The sequence below is a fragment of the Dermacentor andersoni genome, chromosome 2 (genome assembly GCF_023375885.2).
Source record: "Dermacentor andersoni chromosome 2, qqDerAnde1_hic_scaffold, whole genome shotgun sequence".
NCBI classification, from domain to species: domain Eukaryota; kingdom Metazoa; phylum Arthropoda; class Arachnida; order Ixodida; family Ixodidae; genus Dermacentor; species Dermacentor andersoni.
Window position 1 is genome coordinate 49,606,561 of NC_092815.1, and position 6,671 is coordinate 49,613,231.

The following is a 6,671-nucleotide window of genomic DNA, read 5'->3' on the forward strand; positions in this document are numbered from 1 at the left end:
TCTCGGATAACGAAACCATATTAACCTATATTCTGTTGGTGATCGTGTCCCTGGCATTACTGATATGGCGTGGCGAGCAGTCGGCATTTGAAGAAATAAAACAAAGAAAGAAGATCGCTCCGCATAGGAAAGTAAGCAAGCACGGCTGAGTATATACGCCGTAACGCAGGCAATTTTCTCTTGCTTCTTTCTTTTTCTGGATGCTGCGTATCAATTATATACCGGTTTGACAAATTCACGAGCACAGAGCGAAAGACATGGGAATATATACAGAAATCTATTTCACGCCGGAGGGCATCGCACTGCGACAGCGACGGCGACCGAAGCTGAGATAGAAGTGTGCGATGGACGCCCTGGAGACAGATTTTGACGCGTTAGGATTCTGTACTACGATGGCGGTGACAGCTCGAAGGCGGCATCGAAAACCAGGCCGCCTTTTATCCCGAGTGCAAATTCTCGCTGAACCGAGTCGGCAATCCGCGACAAGCGTACATGTCTGAAATTCGGCGCGCCGTCGGCGTTGGCTTTCAAAGTGGAAAGCCTCGCCCAGCGGCAAAGCTCTTCCTTGTTTATTTAGCATAGGAGATACCAGACGCGCTAGATGAAAGGAGCCTTGCAGCGATTTTGGCTCAAGTGGTTCAGACTCGAGTCTCTCCTTGACTCGTCTCCGTTATGATTATTATTTTTTCTCGCTTGTGACTGTTTCATTCTAACTTCTTCGCTGCAAATGCGCCATGTGCTATGGAAGCGGCTGTTCTCAGCCAGTGAACGCGTAAGGACAGGATAGTTTTTGTGTTTTTTGGCGATATTTTGTGATCAAGCCTTACCTCTACTATAATACTAGGAAGCTGGCACGTGTTGTAAATTTATTGTCGCTGTCTCAAAAGAACCAACTAAATATTTCTCGGTATTCCGTCGCAAAAATTAACGTTCGATGGTGTTAGACGGCGGTGTCACAAAGCGAAAACTGAATAGTTATTGCCTTGCTAAAGGCTTGTCGTTACGTTTTCGGACAATAATGGTGCCAAGCTTTATTACATGTATTAGTGGCGGCAAAATAATCCCATCTTTTGTTGCGCGCTGTTGAAAGCAAGGCGAGCAATATCTGTATACGTTAGTGACCTCAAATCTTCGGCCGGAAGATTCTTGCCACATTATCTGTTCTACGTTTCAAAGCAGCGAGCGCTGGGTGAAAGATGTGCAACATAAACATTGCCTTCATCTCTGAAGCCAACAGATGCGGGCAGCTCAATATGCCTCGCGTTGGCAACTGAACCACTTCGCAGTATTTTCCTTGAATGACATCTAGAGTAAACATAAATGAGTAGAGTTGTGGCTTTTTATGTGCCTGTTTGCCATATGTGTTATTTTTGAGCTCATATGTCAATCCATAAGGTAACTTATTCTCATAAGGAAACTTTAGACTACATTATGTACAGGCCCCATAATCTCATATGTCAATTCATAAGGTAACTTATCCTCATAAGGAAACTTGAGACTACATTAGGTACAGGCCCCATAATTGACTGGATATGCGACTATCTTACTAACCGTACCCAGTTTGTGGAAGTGAACGGACAGGTTTCCCAGACAGCCCGAGTAACATCGGGAGTTCACCAAGGAAGCGCTCTGACTTTCCTTTTATTTCTAATTTTTATTAATGACCGACCCACAAAAATCACCGGAAACATTAGTCTATTTGCAGACGACTGCATTCTTTATCGAAATATTAACTCATATGATGACCACACACCATTAAACAACGACTTGAAAGCTGTGTCTAACTGGTGTGCCCACTGGCAGATGACCATCAATACTAAGAAATATGCTGTTCCTTCAATCACCAGAAAAAAAAAGTAAGTCGAGTTTTATGTACACCGCTAACGACGTGCCACTAATACGAGTTGAACAGAAGTACCTCGGATTAACGTTAACACATGACTTCAGATGGAACTCCCATATAAATAACGTTAGAGCAACTGCAATGAAACACCTTTTCTTTCTTGGAAGACACCTCCGACTAGCACCACCCGATACTAAACTTCTGGCTTACAAAACTTTCGTCAGGTCAGTCCTTGAGTACGCAAATGTTATCTGGTTCCCATACACTAAACAACTAATTAAAAAACTAGAAGGTGTACAAAGGAAAGCTCTACGGTATATATACAATAAACATAACTTAACAGACTCGCCCACCGAACTACTTAACAAAGCCGGAATCCTAACAGTACAAAACCGAGCTGTACTAGCCCGTTCTAAACTTATGTACCAGCTCTTACACAACAAGCTTAATACTAATACCTCTAGATACATCTCCAGAAATGAAACACGGCCAACACGGCATAAAAACACACATACACTCAATAAGCATTCTTTTCATACAGATTTCTTTAAGAATTTATTCTTTCCTTTAGGGATAAGAGAGTGGAATAAACTGAGTGAATCCATTAGTAACAACCCCTCATTAGATACATTTGCTAATTCAGTGGAAGAACATCTCCTTGCCTTACAGCTCTGACTTACATAGTCAGGTTTGTTACCGATCTTCATAGCCTAACACTTTAATCTATGAGTGTTCTTTTTGTATGATGCATCATACGCATGACATCATCCTGTTTGCCATGTTCATTAGGTATTTTATATCACATGTGTTTTCAGGTGTTGTTGTTTTCTCTTTTTCTTGTTTGGTTTCTTGTTTTCTCAGATTCTTCCTTGTTATAGTATATTGTACCCAAATATTGCATTTGTGATGAACTACTTAATTATTTTGTTTAGCGAAACCAAAACCTTTGCAATAACAAACTTATGATTATATAATCTATTTATATTCTTTGTTCGCAAATACTACCATATGTACTTGCCCGTCCTGTTATAATCCCATGAGGGATTGACAGTATGTGAAATAAATAATAAATAAAGACTTGGAGCAGACGTACTGCCGTTTCTCTTTCTCGCGTTGATGCGCCGCTTGAGAGCACCCACTTTGTTTTCATTAGTCTTCTACCAGTGATGGGCCTCTTCTGAAGTTTACTGGGTGGTGTTGACGTAGCCAAACATAAATTTGACAAAAGCCAGACGAATCCATCAGCATGGGTATCTGGAGGGTTATTTTAGTACGGACCAGTGGGTAAGCCAGGGTAGGTAAGAGAAGGGAAAAAAGTTGTCTTTCCAGTTTACCACAGTGAGGCGCAACTTGGAAAACGAGTACCGTTTACACTTTCTTTACTTCTCGAAAGGATATTGCTCGTTCACCCCAGCGAAGGCTCACTATAATAAATACCTCACGAAGCAGCAGTCTAATGCTTACAACCCATTACACTTCGCCAGATATCGCTGCCCTGCTTCGTGTTACGGGCGTAACTGGATTTTTTTGTGCGTGTATGTGCACGCGTGTGTGTGTGTGCGTGCGTGTGGGTGCATGCGTGCGTGTGCGTGTGCGTGTGCGTGCGCGTGCGTGCGTGCGTGTGTGTGTGTGTGTGTGTGTGTGTGTGTGTGTGTGTGTGTGTGTGTGTGTGTGTGTGTGTGTGTGTGTGTGTGTGTGTGTGTGTGTGTGTGTGTGTGTGTGTGTGTGTGTGTGTGTGTGTGTGTGTGTGTGTGTGTGTGTGTGTGTGTGTGTGTGTGTGTGTGTGTGTGTGTGTGTGTGTGTGTGTGTGTGTGTGTGTGTGTGTGTGTGTGTGTGTGTGTGTGTGTGTGTGTGTGTGTGTGTGTGTGTGTGTGTGTGTGTGTGTGTGTGTGTGTGTGTGTGTGTGTGTGTGTGTGTGTGTGTGTGTGTGTGTGTGTGTGTGTGTGTGTGTGTGTGTGTGTGTGTGTGTGTGTGTGTGTGTGTGTGTGTGTGTGTGTGTGTGTGTGTGTGTGTGTGTGTGTGTGTGTGTGTGTGTGTGTGTGTGTGTGTGTGTGTGTGTGTGTGTGTGTGTGTGTGTGTGTGTGTGTGTGTGTGTGTGTGTGTGTGTGTGTGTGTGTGTGTGTGTGTGTGTGTGTGTGTGTGTGTGTGTGTGTGTGTGTGTGTGTGTGTGTGTGTGTGTGTGTGTGTGTGTGTGTGTGTGTGCGCTGGATTGCGGCTCACAGTTCATCTCACCGACCTCATCTCATCTCACCTACCAAGGAAATAACATTGTACGCGATTTGCGACTCTTGAAATCGTACTTGACTGTGCACTGATCTAAATTTCGGCTTTTCTTCGATTTTATGTGCTTTTCTATGTGTCGTTTGTCACCTCTCCCTCTGATTACTCCTATGAGTAGAGATGGTGTCATACCCCGACTTTCTCCGTTGGCCGCCATTCATCCCACCTTCACTATGTACCTTCGTTTCGTTCCTTTCCCGATACCACGTCATGATGTCTCAATGCAGGGAAAATGCAGTGCTGGTAGAACGCTGCAAGTAAGGCCAGGAAACAAAAGAGGAAAGCACGAAATAAATACGGGGAAAGAAAGACAATGGAAATAGTGTAACTAATCGAAAAGTGCAGGCAAGTCTTAAATAATGATTCGCAAAGGGTGCAGAGCTGCAATATTTTCCAAGCTAAACATCAATGCTCCAAAGGATAAATAAAGGATGCGTTTGCCAATCACATCCGCTGCCTCGTTTCGAAATACAACCAAAATATTTTATTTATTTATTTATTTATTTATTTATTTATTTATTTATTTATTTGTTTATTTATCTTTTTGCAGGAGTACTCCAGGTACTTTTCACGACCTTGAGCTGATCAACCGGCTTTCTTAAGCTCACACTGCCTTTTAGAAATCGAAGTAGCGTAAGGTGTTACATTTTCAATGCATCAATAAATTTAAATTCTAATCATTTCCTTTATTCTTGCCAGATATTACCATTTGTCTGCATACGCTCTTTTGATGGCGTGACAAAACAAAGAAAAGACGAAACTAAGGTACAATTCAAGGTCTGCAGCTGACTACGAGAATGATGGTGTGAAAGAGAAAGGAACGGTCGGAAACCGAAACAGATCGCATATATTCTTGTTCATATTTATGGTGAAAAGAAAAGGCAGAAAAGAGGATGTACGGGTAGCTAAAATTATCATCCTTAAGTTATCTTATTCCTCGAGAATCGCGTACAAAGAGAATTTGCTAACCAACCTAAGCACAGAGTGCTTGTCCACCGGCCGGGCAACTGGTGCATGTGTCACAACTTCAGACATGAACCGCTCGCTTCGAAACGTATATAGGCTGTAGTTCCAAAACAAAGACGACGCAGTAAGTTAGCAAATATTCTGACAATTTGTACAAGAAATTAACAAAGGGGCCGGATGAACGTCCATTACAAAAGGCAAGAAATTGTAGTTGGTAAAAAGGACCGCCAGACACAATTTCCTCATCATTCTGCTCCATTGATTGTTATTACAGAAATGCCGCATTTTCAAGTTCTTTCTTCTTTCGAAGTTGGCTTAGACGCACGGCTTATCGTACTTCTGTTTACCATAAACAACGAATCAATATATTAACCATAGGTGCGCATGCAGAGAGGTAATGCTAAGAGCGGTCTGCGTGAGTGCCAAGGTCGCACCCGCATGAGAACGTATTTTGCTTAGACCTTACCTATCTAGACGTTAAACGTAAGTATAGAGAAAGAACTGTACCTGCGCAGCCAGTTCCGCTTACGATAGTCGCAACACCGCCTCATTGCGAAAAAGCTCTCCAAGGTTCTTCCCTTTATTCGTAAGCATTGAGCGTGTGATAGAACACAAGAGAATTTGTCACCCGCCGTGGTTGCTCAGTGGCTATGGCGTTAGGGTGCTGAGCACGAGGTCGCGGCATCGAATCCCGGCCATGGCGGCCGCATTTCGATGGAGGCGAAATGCGAAAACACCCGTGTACTTAGATTTAGGTGCGCGTTAAAGATCCCCAGGTGGTCGAAATTTCCGGAGTCCTCCACTACGGCGTGCCTCATAATCAGAAAGTGGTTTTGGCACGTAAAACCCCATAATTTTTTAAGAGAACTTGTCAGAGGTTGGAAAAAAATTCCCTCTCTGGCAGGGTTTCACCCTATAGGTCTGAGCCGCGAGCACGTTACCTGCGCGTCATGCCAGCTGCTCAGAGTTCATTGCGCAAGTCGCTAGGTGTTTCGTGTTTCACTCCGTGCTTCTTCCAATGCACAGCCGCTCGACGCTGTGCCCCCTAGATATAGTGGGCCGAGCTCGGTAGTGGAGTTCCACTCCAACTTCCCTCGAGGTCACGGCACACAGCATAAACGTTACAATTTGCTCTCGCTCAAGGCGAACTGCGGCACTATGCCAATGTTTCACTTCCCGCATAGAAAAGAAGGTGGTTGACGACGACCGGAGGAAGCAGTCTGGCTCTGTGTTTATGATTTGCACTTTGGACGATGCTGCGAAGTTTTTGCCTAAGTAGCCTCAGTTTTGCTTTTTCTAGTCACTGGTATCTGTTTTATTTTTTCTGCTGAAAGCTGGTGCTTTTAGTGTGTTTAGTTCGTAAGTATGGCAAATATTAGTGATTAGTCATTACTTTCGCCAATTAGCCAATACCTTCATAGCCCCATAAAGCACACGAAATGGTGCATTAATTTAAGCGTCTACTGTTCCCCGACAACGCGAAGAACATGTTGAGATTGCGTAAAAATCGGCAACTTAGGCAAATGCATTTCTGAATATTAAGTACAGGCATGTGCTTTCGATTCTGGACGTGAGCAGGTTA